Below are 17,825 nucleotides of genomic sequence, written 5' to 3'. Positions count from 1 at the left end.
AAATCTAATGCAAACTGCCACCGAACCAAAATAAAAGTTTTAACTATTAAAAGTAGATAAAAGTGTCATTATCTGCTACTGATTATATAACTTGGGAACATACAAAAATAAACTGCAAAGCTTTTAGCATAAGTGCCAGCTATAAAATAAATACACCAAAATCAACCACCATCTTAGTCTACCAACAGCCAATCTGAAAAGCCCATCACAAAGTAACAAAAACAGATACCTAAGAACTCTAACAGGAAACATTAGGACTCAGATGAAGAAAACAACTCTGCTGAGAGATAAAAGGTCTGAATAATCTTTCATGACCCTTAAAAGAAATACTGATTACAGATGGCAGTCCTTGCCAACCAAACAAAATGCAACATGATCCGGTATTTTTTTAGTTCTAAGGATTCATCTTCCAAGCCTTCCAGATTAAGATGGCAAATTTAACACACATATCCAATTACACCCTTCCCCTAAACTCCACTTAAGTGACAGTAAGGGATCTTTCTAGAAGACATAGAGACCCAAGGACTTAAAGAATTGAAATAGAAACTACAAATCATGAAAGTAGAAAGTAGATGGACAAGTGGCAACTGTCTCAGCCAACTTGAGAGAGGGAATGCTATACTATCAGTGAGAAAAGCCGGGAAGAACTCACTCCAGTCTACTCAAAAGACTGAGGGTAAAAGGGCGACGGGTTAAAATAAGATTAGTAAAAGCTGAATGAGAAGCTCTAAAATTCCAAGATGCCTTCCCCACCTCCTCACTGTAGACCATTGGCAGACAACCCCAGAACCCAGCAAGACTAGAGATTTGTTCTTGGAAGAGTAGGTAAATAGGTAAGTCTGCATGGTGAACCTTCTCCAAAGTGACTACACAGAGAATGGTGAAACCCCAGCCAGACTCCTCCATGAACAGTGGAACCTACACTCTCTCCTCAGTGCAAAACTTTACTGGAAGACCACTCTCTGATCAGCCTGAGAAGACCCTACAAACGGCCCCAGTGAAAAACTCAGGAGAAACAGTGAACAGTCCAAATTGGCTGCCACTGGGGAGGGAGAGTAAGGGATGGGGAAGAAGAGGCAGATGAAAGACCATTTATTTTACAATAAGCCTCTTAGACTTTTAAAGCCGTGCATGTATTAAATACAATAATCCTTATCTGAAAGGACAGGTGCATATAATTGTAATGTTAAAAGGACAGTGTGACTTGCTCTGCCAGATATTTCTAAGTATTCTAAATCTATGATTAAAAAGATGTGGCATTAAGACTAGAGATCAACACACAAATGAGGAGACCTAAAACCGAAGCAGACCCCAGTTAGTCAAGATCTTAAAAAACAATAAAGACCACAAAGCAAAGAAGAAAGGAGGAACTAATTAACAAACAGTGCTGGTATAACTCACTAACTAGGGAAAAGGAGGAGGAGGCAGCGGTATGGGAGTGCTTCACATCCACGTACAATTATAGAATTAAACGTAAAAAGATCTACTATATTTCCAAAATGTTGCTTCATTTATCTCACCTTTCAGATAAAGATTATTAAATTTAATACATGCATACAGTTTTAAAGTCTAAAAGCCCTATTGTAAAATGAGTGGTCTTCCTCATTGCCTTAGTCTTCCTCCCCAGCGGCAGCCACTCTTGACTGCTTACTGCTTCTCCTGAATTTTTCACTGGGGCCATTTGCAGGGTCTTTCTGGGCTTTCCAAGCATGAACAAATACAAGGAAAAAAATCATAAAGGACAAGGTAGAGACCTGTTTATATAGAAATAAAAGTATTTTATTGTTTGAAAAATGCCAAAAAGTGAATTAAATAATGGCCTTTGAAGAAAAAAAAAAAACCCACTAAAAATACGATAAAGGTGCAATCTTTTTTATATAAAACAGGTATGTCATTTTTTTAAAATCACCACTTAAAAGTAAAGTAGGCAAAATACCAGAAGAGAGAGCTCCCAAAAGAAAAAAAAAAAAAAAAAAGATTATCAATTTCGATAGTTACCAAAAAAAAATTAAAATATCATATTTTTATAGAAAAATCAGGAAAGATGATGAACACTGGAGTGTTGACACACTACAGGTAGACCATACACTCTGTAAGGGAATGTTACAGCATAAGCAATTTGGCAACAAGCCACAAGACTCATAACAGAGTTCACCTCTGCCCCAGGATTTCTACTGCTAAAAATGTAACCTGAGTAAGTCTGAAATACTTAAACTTTCAGACAAGGGCATTTTTCTCAGCTCCACCTGTGTGTCCACTCTTACTTACTGAGCCTACATCCTTTGGTCAACCCTGCTGGCCTTCCTCTACTTAGTTCATTCCATCTCACCAAAACTCTATGGTGCAGGTACCATGACCCTTATTCCAAGGAAATGCGATTAAAGAGGTAATTAAGGTTACTTAGGAAGTGGCCATGGTAGGACTTGCAACCAGAGGGTTTAATACTGTATTCTCAGCCACTACAAATAAAAATAATATGTAAAACAACAGAAAACTAGTTCAATAAACTTGCATGTACTCATCATTAAAAACCTTATTTTCAAAGGGTTTATGCAAAAAGGAAACATCTCTAATATTTACTTCATACTAAATAAGAGAGGAATATTTAAAACTACAGATAAAATTAAAAGCCAATTTTGTTTAAAAGTATGTCTGTGCAGACAAACAAAAAGGGTAAAATGGAAGCACATCATCTAATTACCAGTTGTTTGTTTCTGGATGATGTGATGGTGATTTTACTTTATTTTTTTCAGTGATTCCCAAAATGTCTCCCAACAGGAAATACTTTTTTATTTAATTTTTTTAAGGGAAACAAAGCAACAACAGAAATTCTCAACTGTATTTGCTTAATTTGAATAAACAAAGGACATGTCGATAAATGTACATTAATGCACACCTTCAAGGAATTTGAGACTGGACAACTACGTTGAAAGAGATACTAAATTGAAAAGGCTTAAACGTAATTTTTAAATGTGTGATGAAAGAAGGGAAGATTAGGTGAGAGATCACTATTTTAGCAGCCCAGCATCACTGCTGGAACTACAAGGTCCATCACATGAGAGGGGTTTCCACCATTATTCCTTTCTCATAGTAAACGGGAAAAATTCACCTTACAGAATTTGCTTGATAGCCCAGTTAACAGAAATTTAAACAGCACATAAAATAGATTTTAGTAAGAGAAAACCATTTCAACTCCCAACACAAACTCAAAAATCATTGGAATCCTAAAGGCATTTTGGAATTAACTAAATTCTGGTAACTTACAAAGTTTAAAAGATTTTTTAAAAAAACAATTAAAAACAAATGTGTAAATGACCCATTTCTGTACTATTTTATTCAGAAGAGTTTTAACAGTTCCTTGAAAGGCAAAAGGGAATTAGATGTCTATAGAAGACCTATTTTGAGCGTTAAAAAAAAAAAATGAACATTTTTTCCAATTGATCTTTGGATGCATGTGTTTCAGCAGGTAAGTAGGAGAATGTGTAGCCTAATTGTGCCTTTCCTTTGTTAAAGTATAATATTACAAGCAGTTTTAATATTTTGTAAAGAATGTTGGCAGAGTACTTTCTAGGAACACAACAATTTAAAAGCTAATAATAACATTTTTGCCACAGATTATCAAGCAGAGTACTTTCTAGGAACAAAACAATTTAAAAGCTAATAGCATTTTTGCCACAGATTATCAAAAGTTTTCCGCACAGATGTGGAGTTATATTTCACTTTAATTTTTAAATATAAGGTGTAACTTAGGACTTTAGAGAAATAGTGCATACAATTCTTAGGCATGTGCACCTCCAAGAAAACGTGCTAAAAAAAAAAAAGAAGAAGAAGAAAAGAAAACATTGTTTCCACTTCATTTTGGAAGCCCGTTAAACAAGTTATCAATGCAAGGATTGGAAAAGAATGAAAAATCAAGAAAGAACATAGCTGCTAGTAGTTACCATCCCATACAACGGCATTAATAACTAATCTGTAAGTATCTTAGAAAGAAAATCTTGGAACTGTATAAGCTCACCCTTACCTGCGCTGAGGCCAAGAAATGAAAAAGGGTGATTCAAAAATCTTCTGAAAAGGAAGAGTCCTATTCAGAAACCCAAGGGTAAGAGGACCCGCCCACTTCCCCTGGAGGACTCGTTGCTATGGGAACCCGCAGTAACCCTGTAAAGCCAGTAACCTACGGGGGAAGAAGATCCTCCCCGAGGTTAAAGTTAAAACAGGGGATCTGGCGGAGGGTTGAGTGGAGGACTGAGGTAGGGTTAAAAGAAGGGGAAAGCCTTTGGCTGGGCATGGGGTCAGTGAAAGCGGGCTTAGTAACCCCAACAGAAATTCAAAACAGCACTTAGAACAATTGTTTTGAGTGCTAGAGTCACATTATAGTTCATAAAGTTTGAACCATTAGAGACACTTCCCGCCCTCCCTGGTGGGAAACAAACCCCCCTTTGTGAGTTCCTGTCTAGGAAAATGAATTTGAGTTTCATCTCACCAATTACAAACCGCATGCTACTTACTATGTGAAACTAAACTCTTGACTTTCTTACATTAAACCAGTATTTCCAAACTCGGCTGCGCGATCACCTGGGGATCTTTAAAAAACACACTGTGTTAATTGGTCTGGTGTGCGATTAGGCATGAAGAGTTTTAAAACTCTCCAGCGACTCCTCTGTGCAGCCAAGTTTGGGGAAGCCGTATTACAGGATTTGGCGAGGTGGCGGGGAATGTTTAAAAAAGAAAAAGCACCGTGATCTCCCTCGGTCTTTTGAGGCCTAATAATAGAATTAGCTCGCTTTCAGCAGGCACACACAGGACAATGGGCTGCTTGATAAATAGGGATCCCCAGCAGGCCGGAACAATACTTTCTTTGAAAACGCCAGGAGGTAGAAGCCTTCTCTTCCCAAGAGAGCAAACATCCTTCTTCCCGAACACCAAACTTATACGTCTATTTTAAGAGCAAACGGGCCACGAATGCCACTCAGAACTCGGAGGACGAGTTCCAGCCTCAGGAGGAAGCCGCCCCCGCCATCGCCCGCCGCCACTCGCTGGGTTGCCGCGGCGCCTGAGGCCGCGCAAACCCGGAGCGTCGGTCCCCGGAGTCCCCCCCGGACCCTGCTCACCGCGCCCCGCCGGCAGCGCCTCAGGAAAGTTACTTAGGGGAAGTTTGCTCCGCTTCCCACCGCGCGCCTCCCCGGGAGAGGGGCGCGGCCCCCGCCACCTGCTAGGCGCCAAGGCTTCCCGACCGCGCCCCCTGCTTGGACCTCCGCCACCTCCGGGGTCGCGCACCCCGCGGGCGTCCGCACTGCCAGGAGGGCTCGTGCGCCCCTCCCGGGGTCCCTCGGCTGAGGCGGCCCTGCCCCTCCGCCCCGGGCACCAGGACCACCGCACGGGCCCGACGCACCCCACTGGGAACCCCTCGGGAAGCCAACCCGCGCAGCGAGCGACTCTGGAGCCCGGGGGGCGGATATGGGATCCACCGGACCCCTGGGTCCGAGGCCGACCTGCGCCCCCCGGCCCAGCTTCTCCTCGCTTCGCTTGGCCCCTCCGGCCGGCCGCCGGGCGCGCGCCCCTGCCCGGGCGGTCCCGCGCTGCGCACGCGCGGAGGCGCCGGCCCGCTCGCCCGCGGCGCCCTCACTCACCGCCCGCGCTCCTCCTCGCCTCGGGCGACGCAGCCGTCCGCCGCCTTGCCCTGTGCCCGCTCCTCAGGCCCCGGCCGGGGCACTCGGAGATCCAGCGCCCGGCGGGCTTGGCGGGCACCCGCACGCAGGGCACGCTCTGCGGGAGCGAGCGCGCGTGCCCGAGCACCGGGAGGGAGCGGGGCAACATGGGCGGTGCTCCCGGAGGCGGCCCTGGATACGGGGCATGCGCAATGTCTGCCCTTTCCTAAAGTAGGAGTGAGGGGTGGGCGGGAACCCTGGCCTGGAGGAGGCGGGGAGGGTGGAGGAGAGCCAGCACTCCCCCATCTCTGAGAGGCGACTTCGTCCTTGTCCCACAAACTGCATTTTTTCTCTCTGGGGCATTCATCAATGAATATATTAAGCATTTATTGAACACTTGCATTGGCAGAGCGGATGTGCGGGATACAGCGCATCCTCCGGTAATAGGGGGCCGAATACATTTGGCTTTGGGGCTCCTTTTCAGGCGCTGATGCCAGCCCTCTCTCTAACAGATAAGGAGGGTGCATAAATAGAGGTCTCGTAATACCTAACGACTATACTCTTCAGTGATCTGGGGAAGGAGAGTAGCTGCTGGTTGGGTTAATCATGAAAACTTAAACAGCATATGAATCCATGCACCCTGTCGGGGACAAGTTTAATCTGAGTGTATTGTTCTTAGTGAAAGATGAAAACGGCGGCCGGAAAGGTAGTTTCAGCTCATCTGGAAATAATCTTTAATGCTTAGCACGACTTCACCCTTATTCCGTGGATAATTGAGAGGCACAGAAGAAGGGGAGAAGGGGAGCCTGGTGGTGGCTTGATTAAATGCAAAATTTAGGAATATAAAGTGAAGGCTAGAGATATGAAATGCTGTAGTGTATGTTCTAGGTAAGAAGTAGTAGAGTCCTAAGTTCAAGGGTTGGTATCAGGCATGGAAAGGGTCGAAAAGTTTCCAGAGACTGTGAAGGACAGAATGATGCCCTTACTTATGTCACTGCTGAGATGTTTATCATGACAGGCGCCTACTTCATTAGATTAGATCATCATCCTTGGCAAAATGTGTATCAGTGGATAAATTAGACCTATACAATACTGTTAGGACCAGTAGATGCTTCTTTTAGCATGAGTTTGGCCCTGGGAGAACATATTTCTGCTCAGTTGGAAAATCATTAATTTGAGAGACAACATATATAGTGAAAGACACCTAGGCTTTGGAAAACAAAAACCCCTTTGATAAAGTCCAAATACCTCATAATAAACTATATTGTCCAAATTAGTTATTATCTGTGAGCCTTCCTGTGTTCATCTGTAACACGAGATCATGATATTTACCTTGTATAATGGTAAGTTTTATGTGTCAACTTGGCTAGATCATGGTATCCAGATATTTGGACAAACAGTCTAGATGTTTCAGTGAAGGTATTTTTTAGATGAGATTTACAATGAAATCAGTAGACTTTGAGTAAAGCTGATTACTCTTAATAATGTGTATGATTTTCATCCAATCAGCTGAAGACCTTAGTAGAAAAATGCTGACTTCCCCTAAGCAAGAAGGAAGACTGGCAGCAAACACCCATTGACTTGCACCTTTTGCCTGAGCCTGCAGCCCGCCTACCTACTCTGCAGATTTTGGGGTTGCCAAGCCTCCACAATCATGTAAGCCAATACCTTAAAATAAGCCACAATCATACAAGCCAATACCTTTCTCCTTCTCTTTTTCTCACTCTTAAACTGCAAAAACAAAACAAAACGAAACAAAAAAACAGACAGCAGGTCCAAAATGGAGTCACTCATACTAGTGTCACATAACCAAACCAAAACTTGCGTTATTTCTTTGCAAGATCTGACCTTGTGAGAAATCAGAAGAGAGATAACAGTGAAATCCAATTAGACCAACAAGATGTTGCTTACATCTGTAGAAGAAAAGTAACCTTGAAATGACCAACCATCTATTTGCTCTTTTTTTCTGCTTTCCTCTTCTTTTTTCTGCTGATAAAACTCACCCACTCTGTTTAGCTCATCAGTTTCTTTCTAGTTTGTAGACTGGATGCTGCCCAGTTCATGAATTGCTAATAAAAGCCAATCAGATTTTTGAAACTCAATTTGGTGAATTTTTTAAATTGACATATATTTAAAATAGATACACAGATACATATCCATCCTGTTGCCTCTGTTTCTCTGGAGAACTCTGGCTAATACACCTTGAAAGGTTGTGAAAATTATGTAAATTAATTCTCATCTGAAAAACAAGCATTATAATCTTTAATTTGTGAGGCTGTAAAAAATTAAACACAAGTGCGTGAAGCACCCAGTTCATAGCAGAACCTGAGTAAATGACAGCTACTATTACTTGTGAATGAACACTGAAGGGAAAAAACAAAGAGATAGGATAGATATTAGCACTTTGAAAGCCTTTTCTCAGTTCACTGGGTAATAAATATGTAAAAAACAGATTTAAGAGGTAAAAGAAAATTTTGGTGTCCCTAGCTCTGACACACTAAAAATGTGATAAATATTACAATTACTTGCATAAATTCCTTAAGAACCATTAACTAAAGATAGACTCTAGCTGTACTCTCCAACACCAAACATGCAAAGCAGCGATATGAAGTCATATCTAAACAGTTTACTCCAATTTGAGTTCCACTTGAATTCACTCTGCTTGCTACTAGGAAGGAGAAACCTGGAAGGAGTTTACTTTTGAAATAATTCCAATGTCACAGAGTAGGTGCATGCTAGAGCACTCAATCAATGTGTTTGGTGAATAGGCTTCTGGATGAGCTGATTGTTCTGGGGAGCATGCAAAAGTGCTTAAAATATTCCATTTATTCTACAAATATTACCAGTTTTTATGTACTAGGCAGCATCCTGCCCTCAGAGAATTTATCAAATAGCATAGAAAAATGCATAACTGTAACTATAATTTAAGGCAGAATGTGACAAGTGCCTTCAGGGGAACATAAATGGTTGGGCCAATTGTACCTTGCTCAGGTAGTTTAATGCTGAGGGCTCACTTTCCTAATCATGTCTCCACAGTGGTTCCCAGCTTTGCATATTTTCTTATGGTGAAAGCCAATGAAATGCATGAGCATCTTGTAAATATGTTTTGAGCAAAGTTGGTAAATATCAAGTCAACATTCTCATTCCACTGACTCTTTTACTTCTGAGTTCACATTCAGAGGGTGAAGCAGGAGAAGCACAATCCATTCAAATGTAACAGTTTATCCTTTTCTTCCTCATTATTTGTCTTGGCTGTTTCATTTAAGGCAGATTTAACTTTAGAGTGAAAAACAAAAAATACAGGTAATTTTTCTGACTTAATGAAGATTTATGAGCAAAATACATAAAAACTAACATGAAAATAACAAAAGGTGGGGCTTAGATTTATGAAAGGGTGATGAATGATTGAGTTGGAAACCATTAACCAGGGGGACAAAGATGACAATCATGTTTGTCCTATAACCAGCGTTGTCACAAGGTGACTCCTTTTTCCTTTTGGCTGACAACGAAATACTCTACCATGCATAAGTACAAACAAACTCCAGGAGTGACAAAAACAAATGATTTGGGGAAAATACACATTTTAGTATATTTTAAATAATGAGAAAGCTATTTTATTATGAGAATTTGTGAATATATTAATTTTACAAGTTTTGTCACAGTGACTTGGGAAATAAATGTATCTGGAACTAAAGGAAGCCCTGTACTACAAAATAAAATGTTTTAGAAATTGAAAGAAATGGTCTCAAGCCATGGATGATAATTCTCATCTGATGTTCCATGAAAGAGTCGTATAAGCAAAGTGACCCCCAAATGCTAAAGGAGCCAAGAAGCCAAAGAGAAGGCAGACAAATTTAGTTTGTTGGTGTTGATGAATTTATTAGGGGACTTAGAGACAGAAGCATGGCCTTGGGTAGCCACAAGACAAGTAGATCTCTGTACCTGTTACTCCCCAGACCCAAGGTTTATCTACTATAGGGAAAAGGTATACATATTCCAGCAAGACAGTGAAAGGCAGCTCTCCAAAACAAGAAAGAATGCTATGTGTGTTACAATCTCTAATTTGTGTGATAACATCAAGGTTGCTTTACTCTAAAAGCAGGAGTAGAGTTTCTTACACTAGGGACAGTAAATAAAGTAGCAATCAGGTGGTGTTCACGGGACTGGGGCTGATCAGAATTTAACACTGTAGATTAGCATCCAAGATGGAGTCACTTTTGTCTCCATACCTGATGAATAATAGCATGATACTAGGAGATGTGAAATAAGTTAAAATATATCCTGGGCCAGAGTTTTATATATAAATATAAATATATATGTGTGTATATATGTGTGTGTGTGTGTGTGTGTATGCTAGCTCTAAATGGTTTAAAATCAGACTGAAAACAGAATTAGCCATACATTATTCATATGCAGCATTCTCCCTTTCATGGTCTTTCTTTTTATTGATGCTGTTCAAAAAAATTCAACCACATCAGTATCGCAGGTAGACTGTTGTCCACTCAATAAAGAGAATAGTAATATAGGGGTTTCTTAGAGCAAATGGTCCCCAACTTTTAATGATTAGATTTACAACTTTTTGACTTTATGGTGGTGTGAGTTCAGTAGAAACTGTAATTTGAATTACAGCGTGTTCCCAGGCTAGCAATATTTGGTTCGACACTCTCTCACTATGCTGAGAAGTCAGCCACAGCTCCCAGCCAGCTACTTGATCACAAGGGTAACAGCTGATACTCTACAGTGTACTACAGTCTGCAAATTACATGATATATTGAACACTTTATTATAAAACAGTATTTGTGTTAGATGACTTTGCCCAACCCTAAGCTAAGTGTTCCAACCACATTTAAGATAGGCTAAGCTAAGCTACGATGTTTGTAGGTTAGGTACATCAAATGCATTTTCCAATTACTATGCTTTCAACTTATGATGGGTTTCTTGGGCTGTTACTCCATTGTAAGTTGAGGAGCATCTGTGGAAAAATATTTGACCATGAAAAAATCCGAATTTAATAAAATGGCTAGCAGGAACAATATTGATTATTGTTTAGAAGTTCTATCTCCCTTATTCCTTTAAGATTTTATTCAGCAAGACTGGTTCAACATATGCAAATCGATAAACATAATCCAGCATATAAACAGAACCAACAACAAAAATCACATGATTACCTCAATAGATGCAGAAAAGGCCTTTAACAAAATTCAACAACCCTTCTGCTAAAAACTTTCAATAAATTCGGCATTGATGGAACGTATCTCAAAAAAATAAGAGCTATTTATGACAAACCCACAGCCAATATCATACTGAATGGGCAAAAACTGGAAGCGTTCCCTTTGAAATCTGGCGCAAGACAGGGATGCCCTCTCTCACCACTCCTATTCAACATAGTGTTGGAAGTTCTGGCTAGGGCAATCAGGCAAGAGAAACAAATAAAGGGTATTCAATTAGGAAAAGAAGAAGTCAAATTGTCCCTGTTTACAGATGACATGATTGTCTATTTAGAAAACCCCATCGTCTCAGCCCAAAATCTCCCTAAGCTGATAAGCAACTTCAGCAAAATCAGGATACAAAATCAATGTGCAAAAATCACAAGCATTCCTATATACCAATAACAGATAAACACAGAGCCAAATGATGAATGAACTCCCATTCACAATTGCTTCAAAGAGAATAAAATACCTAGGAATCCAACTTACTAGGGATGTGAAGGACCTCTTCAAGGAGAACTACAAACCACTGCTCAGTGAAATAAAAGAGGACACAAACAAATGGAAGAACATACCATGCTCATGGATAGGAAGAATCAATATCGTGAAAATGGCCATACTGCCCAAGGTAATTTATAGATTCAATGCCATCCCCATTAAGCTACCAATGACTTTCTTCACAGAATTGGAAAAAACTGTTTTAAAGTTAGCCACATGTGACTCATGGCTATTGTATTGGAAAGCACAGATCTAGGACTAAGTTGTTGATTCTCAAACTTGATTGCACATTGGAATTACCTGACAAACTTGAAGTTTTTTTTTTTTTTTGAGATGCAGTTTGGCTCTTGTTCCCCAGGCTGGAGTGCAATGGCATGACCCCGGCTCACTGCAACCTCTGCCTCCCAGGTTCAAGGGAAACATTTTTGATATCTATATCACAGTTCCATAATTCCAGCATATTTGTTCTGGGGTGCTACTGGGGCATTGAGAGTCTTTTTAAAGGTATTTAGGTGATTCTAATATGTAGCAACGTTTAAGAATTGCTAGTCTCACTTATTTACATATTTAGAAAAGCATGATCAGAACTTTGATATTATGAAATCTGTGGCAAGTATGAAATCCGTGGCAATTATTCTTACATTTTCTTTATTTAAAACCAACATTATCTAAAAATCATGTTGAAACATACTGGTGCTGAAATAGCATACATGGTATATGTACATCACTGGTATATTTTAATAAAATTAATAATTGCTAATAAAATGTCAACACTTTGATTAATTTGGCCATGGGTTCAAATGTAACATGAATGATTCCAAGTAAGGATTTTTTCCTTTTTTTTTTTCTTTTTTGGGACAGGGTCTCACTCTGTCACCCAGGCTGGAGTGCAGTGGCACGATCTCAGCTTATTGAGACCTCCACCTGGCCCTCAACCTCCCAAGTATCTGGGACCACAGGTGCAGGCCACCACTCCCCGCTAATTTTTTAATTTTTTGTTAGAGACAAGGTTTCCTCATGGCTCTCACCAGGGTTGCACAAGCTGGTCTCAAACTCCTGAGCTCAAGGGATCCATTAGCCTCCCAAAGTGCTAGGATTAGAGGCCTGAGCCACATCATGCCTAGCCTCCAGGTGAGAATTTAGTCTCAGCACTTGAACTGTTGAGTAATGGGACTTCTGGGTGTGTTCTATTGAGGAGGAAAAACTGCATCTACCCTCTTAAGTTCAGTGTTTGGGGACATGTGAACTAAATTGAAACTGACATATTTGCAGGAAAATAAACAAAGTGTATCCATATGCATGTGGGAATGCACGAAAGCTGTGGCTCTATAAATAGCTAAAGATGAGGGTTTATATACATAATTTTATGGTGTGTGGAGAAAAGACTTCTATGGGAAAAACAAATGGGTTTCTAGGAAAACCAATGGGAGATAAAAGTTTGTGACGCTGTTTGTTTATGCAGATCCAAATGGTCTTCTCCATTTTTTTCTTCATAGCCATAAAACTCCCTCAGAGAGGGGATTTATAGCAGCCTCATTCCCAGAACTTTTGTTTTTACTGAGATAAGGGAAGCCCTGGGAAACTTTCTTTCTGTATCTGTTGAATCACAAATATCTTTATTTTAAAATAATTTTTGTATCAATTCTGGAACCCAAGTTGGTCCCAAAGATTTTTTAACTTTGTAATTGTTTAGCAAACCTCCTAATAGAGAAAGTGTCTCTGACAGTGGGTCAGGAAAACTTTTCATCATGGCTATATTTATTTGGTGTGTTAACTCTTGCGTCCAGTACCCTGAATGATAAGTATGAAGGCTAATCCACCTGCTTAACAAATATTTCCCATCTTATTTTCTACTCCAGTGATTATTCATTATCTGTACCTAGTAGGTATACTTAATATTGCTGAGTGCTTCAAGACTTAGTGACTTTAAAATCATCTTCATTACTTCCATTAAGTCTGTGGGTCTGCTGGAAAGTTTTGTTTCTGGGTCAGTCTCCATTAATCTCTCCTAGGCTCTCTCAAGCATTGACATTTAGCTGGTGGATACCTGGAGGCTAGTTGGTCTAGGACAGCCTCAAATGAAACAACTCAGTACTGCTCCATGTGGTCTCTGTTGGAAGGCTGCCACTGCTCTGAGAACAAAACCAGGCTAGCCTGCTGGAGCATGAGAGACTATGTGGAGCAGGAAGTACACGTTCAAGTCTGATTGCATCAGGTTTCCACTGTCTCAATGGCCAAAGCAATTCCCAAGGACAAGCCCAGAGTCAATGTGGGAGTACACTACCAAAGGGAATGGATACCGGTATTAGCATATTCACTCTGCTATGCATAGTGCTTTATGCAATTAGCCCTACCATGTTTTATTCTGTCCATTCCAGTTGCTCTCATTCTGAAACATTATCTTAGTTATTGCAGTGTTGAATATCTTTTTTTTTTTCAAACTAAATGTCTTCCCTTCAAGTTTTATTAGTATCCTGTTGTTTGGAACTATTTCTTTTTTTGTGATTCAGTCTTTTTTATACTTTTAAAATGCCTGTTTAAACTTGAGTATATGAATAAATAATAAAAATGACTGTAATCTTTGCTCAAGTAAGCAGTCAGTAAACAGATGCAATGTGTTTAAAAGACTTTATGCTTTGTCTTGAATTCCAAAAATGTTTAAAGACAACCTAATTTCAAAAAGATTAGATAAATAAGACCTCATAGGCATACAGTATTGATAAATGTTCCCTTCCTGCCACTCATTGTCCATTCAACATTTGTAATTTGCATGTACATTTTCAACTGCAGTCTTTCACAATCAGCTCAATTCATCATGTAAAATCATTTCTGGTTGAATTTTGATGCAAACATGCTAAAGAGTTGTATATGGAGAGATTCTCAAACTTGGACGTTAGAGTAAAAAGCATTGCATTTTATCAACTGGAAATATGACTAAACTATGTTTAAAAAGTAAAACAAGTACATTTTCTCCTCTAGGATGACTTATTTTGTGTCTGTGGTGTTTCAGAATCCTATAGAATTATCTTTTCCCCGTTATACAGTCATCGTAAATTATTTGTTCCTAGAATATAACCTTATAAGATTTAAAGAGCTTTGAATTACCATGCAACATTTTATGCCTATCTGAGTAAATGACAAAATAGTTAAGAAAACATCACCTAGTTATGTTATATTGTTTACCCTTTGAAAATATGTATTGTTATGCAAATCCTAGCAAGGAAGAAAAGACTAAATTCTCTGTGTATAACTGGAGAAAGTATTCTTTCTGATCAAATAATACTTGGACCAGGAGAAGCCCCATGGATTTGGATTCTCTCAAGATGAGCTTCACAGTCTTGGAGCATACAGGAGGCAAATGTAACAGCACAAATCCATATCCCACCACATGCTCTTGCTTTAGTTTTCCTCAGAACCAACCTCCTAAACAGGATTCAAGGGAAAGTAATTTATTCTGCAATGATCAGAGGAAACTGTAGTGAAGTAGGGAAGTGAAACAAACAAGAGGAGGCAACCATGTTACTGTGGTCAGCTGGAGCTCAATCCTGCCTGGGGGAATTGGCTGGGATATCCTGATGATCCTGATGAAGGGTGGAGGGAGCTGGAATCATTATTTACTAACTCCCATTCATCAAGGGACAAAAGAACTGAAATCATTATCTGCCAGTTTCCATCTATCGAAGACTGTGGGTTGTTCTCAGAAAACTAGTTTCCTGGCACCTACATTCAGCCCCTGCTCATGAGCTGAACATGGTTCTATGGCCGGAAAAAAAAAAAAAAAAGAAAAGAAAAGGCAAAGAATCTTATTTGCTGGTAATCGGAAGTCATCCCTCCTGCACCTGAATGTGTAAGAGACTCTTACACCAGTATGCACCAGGTACGCAGAGACACACAGCATAGCATCATGAAGGTCTTTCCCAGGCACACCTGAATATTACCTTATTCTCTTAAAGGATTGCCTTCTTTCCTATATTGTCTTTACTGCCTTCTCTGATCCTCTCAAATTTTAATACCTTCAACAGAAGTATGCTCTGAAGGTGGAGATAGTAGACAGTGACCCACTGCGCCCAGTGAACAAGGCAAAAATACAGGGTTTGCGAAACCATCAGGCTACGTGTATACTCTCTGATCAAGGCACCTTAGATGCAGATGATTTCCAGAAAGTCTGGAAGAAATTGCATGAAGGCGTAGATGTGAGGAAGCAGATCTGAAGACAAAGGTCCTAGCAGATATTCATCTAGAACAGTGATTCTCAATTGGAGGAGATTTTACAGACTATCCAACACCTGCCCTGCCCCAGGGATATTTGGCAATAGCTGGAAATATTTGGTTTTGCTTGCTACAGTTGGGGGAGAGGTGCTACTGGCATCAGGTGCTTAGAGGCCAGGAATGCTGCTGAACATTCTACAAGGCACAGGACAATGCACATAACCATAGCCATCCTCAAAGTTCCATTGTGATGCTGTTGGAAAACCCTGATCTAAAGAAACATCAGTGGAAGAGGAAGAAACTGCAGGTCATGCATTCTAGTTTTCTCTCCTAATCTTTACTTTCAGTTTTTACTCTAACATGCAAAGTTTCCATTGATTTCTAAAGGTGATTCTAAGCATGTTGGGAGGCACAAAAAGAAAGCTCATTATGGTTTTTGAAACTTTACTAAATTGAATAAGGGAGTAGCAGTTTAACTTTTAAAAATGTTTCCAGATGCTGAACATAGGATTGAAATGCTAAATGGAAAGAACTAACTATTACTGATTAGTAGTGCAATGGCAAAAAAGGGCAGTTTTCTTTTGATGTACCAAGTCATGAAGGATGGAAAGACGCTGACACTCAGTGATTAATTTCTGCAAATGTGGTTGAACGCCTCAAATTATGTATCATTTGATGCCATTAAATTTGAGTTCCTGCATTATGTGTGGACCTTTCACTTTCCAAGCATTCTCAGTGTGTGAAATTGAGTGTGCCATTTACAAGCTATCATGTAATTTTCTGTTTTCTGAAACAAAAGCAACAATCTGGGTGCATTAAAGACTATTATATAATTGACAAACCTGCTTTTTAAAACTTGATCCAAAACACGTACAATTACTATCATTTGCCAAAGGGAGGTATTCCTTAACAGTGCAAAATCATTTAAACATTAAAATGACAACCCTCTTTTGCTTTTGTTCCAATAAGGATAACTTCCATGTGTATACATTTATACCGTTTACAAAGCTTCTTTTATTTAAATGTCCATTAACTCACTTGATTTTTAAATCAACCACATGAATAAACAGAACAGATAGCATTATCCCCATTTTTAAAACAAGAAAGCTAAAACTCAGAGATCGTAATTTACTAGTTCAGCAATGAAGACACAGAGTGTCAACTCTTTGTAAGACAACCACATTTTTATCACATCATATTACTTTCACTTGATGTTTAATTCCAATATAATATACATACAGAATAGTGTACAAATCAAAAGCGTGCAACTCTACGAATTTTCATAACCTAAAAACACCCACGTAACCAGCACCCAGATCAAGAACCAAAGCATAGCCATCCTCTCCAAAACCCCTCATTCCGCTTTTAGATACCACTGCCTATTTCTCTCAAGATAACCAATTATCTTCACTTCTGACAGCTCTGTTTCATTTTGCCTGTTTTTGAATTTTATATAAATGGAATTATATCGCATGTCCTCTGATGTTCTCTTCTTGGTCAATATTAAGTTTGTGGGCTTCATTCAGATTATTGAATGTTGCTGCAAATTGTTGATTCTCATTGTTCTATACTATTTCCTGTGTGACCATTTCAGAATTTATTTATTCATTTGATCATCTGATGGCCATTTGTGTTGTCTTCAGTTTTTGCCTATGGCAAGAAGAAGTGCCATGAACTTTTTTTCTATACATCTTCTGGTGAACGTAGGTACATATTTCTATTGAGTTTATATCTAAGAGCAGAAGTGCTGGGTCAGAGAATAAGCATAGATTCTGCATTAGTGGGTACTGGGCAACAGTGTTTGTACAAATTTACACTCCTACCAACATTCTGTGAGACTTTCTGTTGCATTTTATCCCTGTCAACACTTGGTATTATCTGTCCTTTTTCATCACAGCCATTCTCTTAGATATGGTAACACATCATGGTGATATTTTGTTTCAATTTTAATTTTAATAATTGAAACCCAAATATTCTGAGATCACCAGCCTGTAGGTTAAACATTTATTTTAACACCAAAACTTGCTGCCCCTTGCCCACACCTACATAAATGCAGGGCGTTAACGCCCACTTCAAAGTCATGCAATTATTCTGGGTTATCCATTGAATCTGTAGAAATCTTCTCATTTCATCAGTGTTTGGTACCCATAAGGCATGTGACAAGTGCTTGCATCAGAATCATGGATGCCAAGCCCTATAAGTAAGTATTGTGCCCCCACCAAAATGGATTTTGTCAGTTGTTCAACTGCTGTTAAAGTCCAAG

The 17,825-nt window shown here is 39.6% G+C and overlaps 1 protein-coding gene and 1 long non-coding RNA gene across 9 annotated transcripts in view; one reads left to right on the top strand and one right to left on the bottom strand.

Annotated features, from left to right (window-relative positions):
* The window catches only part of LOC105481513 (BTB domain containing 3), a 35,674-nt gene extending 29,895 nt beyond the window's left edge, over positions 1–5,779 (bottom strand). For 4 of the 8 annotated variants that reach the window (XM_011741140.2, XM_071079669.1, XM_011741143.2 and 1 more), the window contains exon 1: positions 5,631–5,768. The gene's annotated coding sequence lies outside the window, so the exon portion shown is untranslated. Of the gene's footprint in view, positions 1–5,111; positions 5,130–5,392; positions 5,410–5,492; positions 5,510–5,630 lie in introns of those variants that run through there. The other 4 variants (XM_011741139.2, XM_071079671.1, XM_071079670.1 and 1 more) reach the window with 4 other exon arrangements.
* LOC105481512 (uncharacterized) overlaps positions 4,151–17,825 on the top strand; it is an 80,649-nt gene continuing 66,974 nt past the window's right edge. Inside the window, exons 1-2 of the long non-coding RNA XR_986998.3 lie at positions 4,151–4,250; positions 7,158–7,304. This is a non-coding gene — a long non-coding RNA (uncharacterized lncRNA). The remainder of the gene's footprint in view (positions 4,251–7,157; positions 7,305–17,825) is intronic.

This window comes from Macaca nemestrina, chromosome 15, assembly GCF_043159975.1.
Source record: "Macaca nemestrina isolate mMacNem1 chromosome 15, mMacNem.hap1, whole genome shotgun sequence".
Classification (NCBI taxonomy): domain Eukaryota; kingdom Metazoa; phylum Chordata; class Mammalia; order Primates; family Cercopithecidae; genus Macaca; species Macaca nemestrina.
The sequence above is the reverse complement of the archived record's forward strand: the minus strand, read 5'-3'. Positions and strand labels throughout refer to the sequence as shown.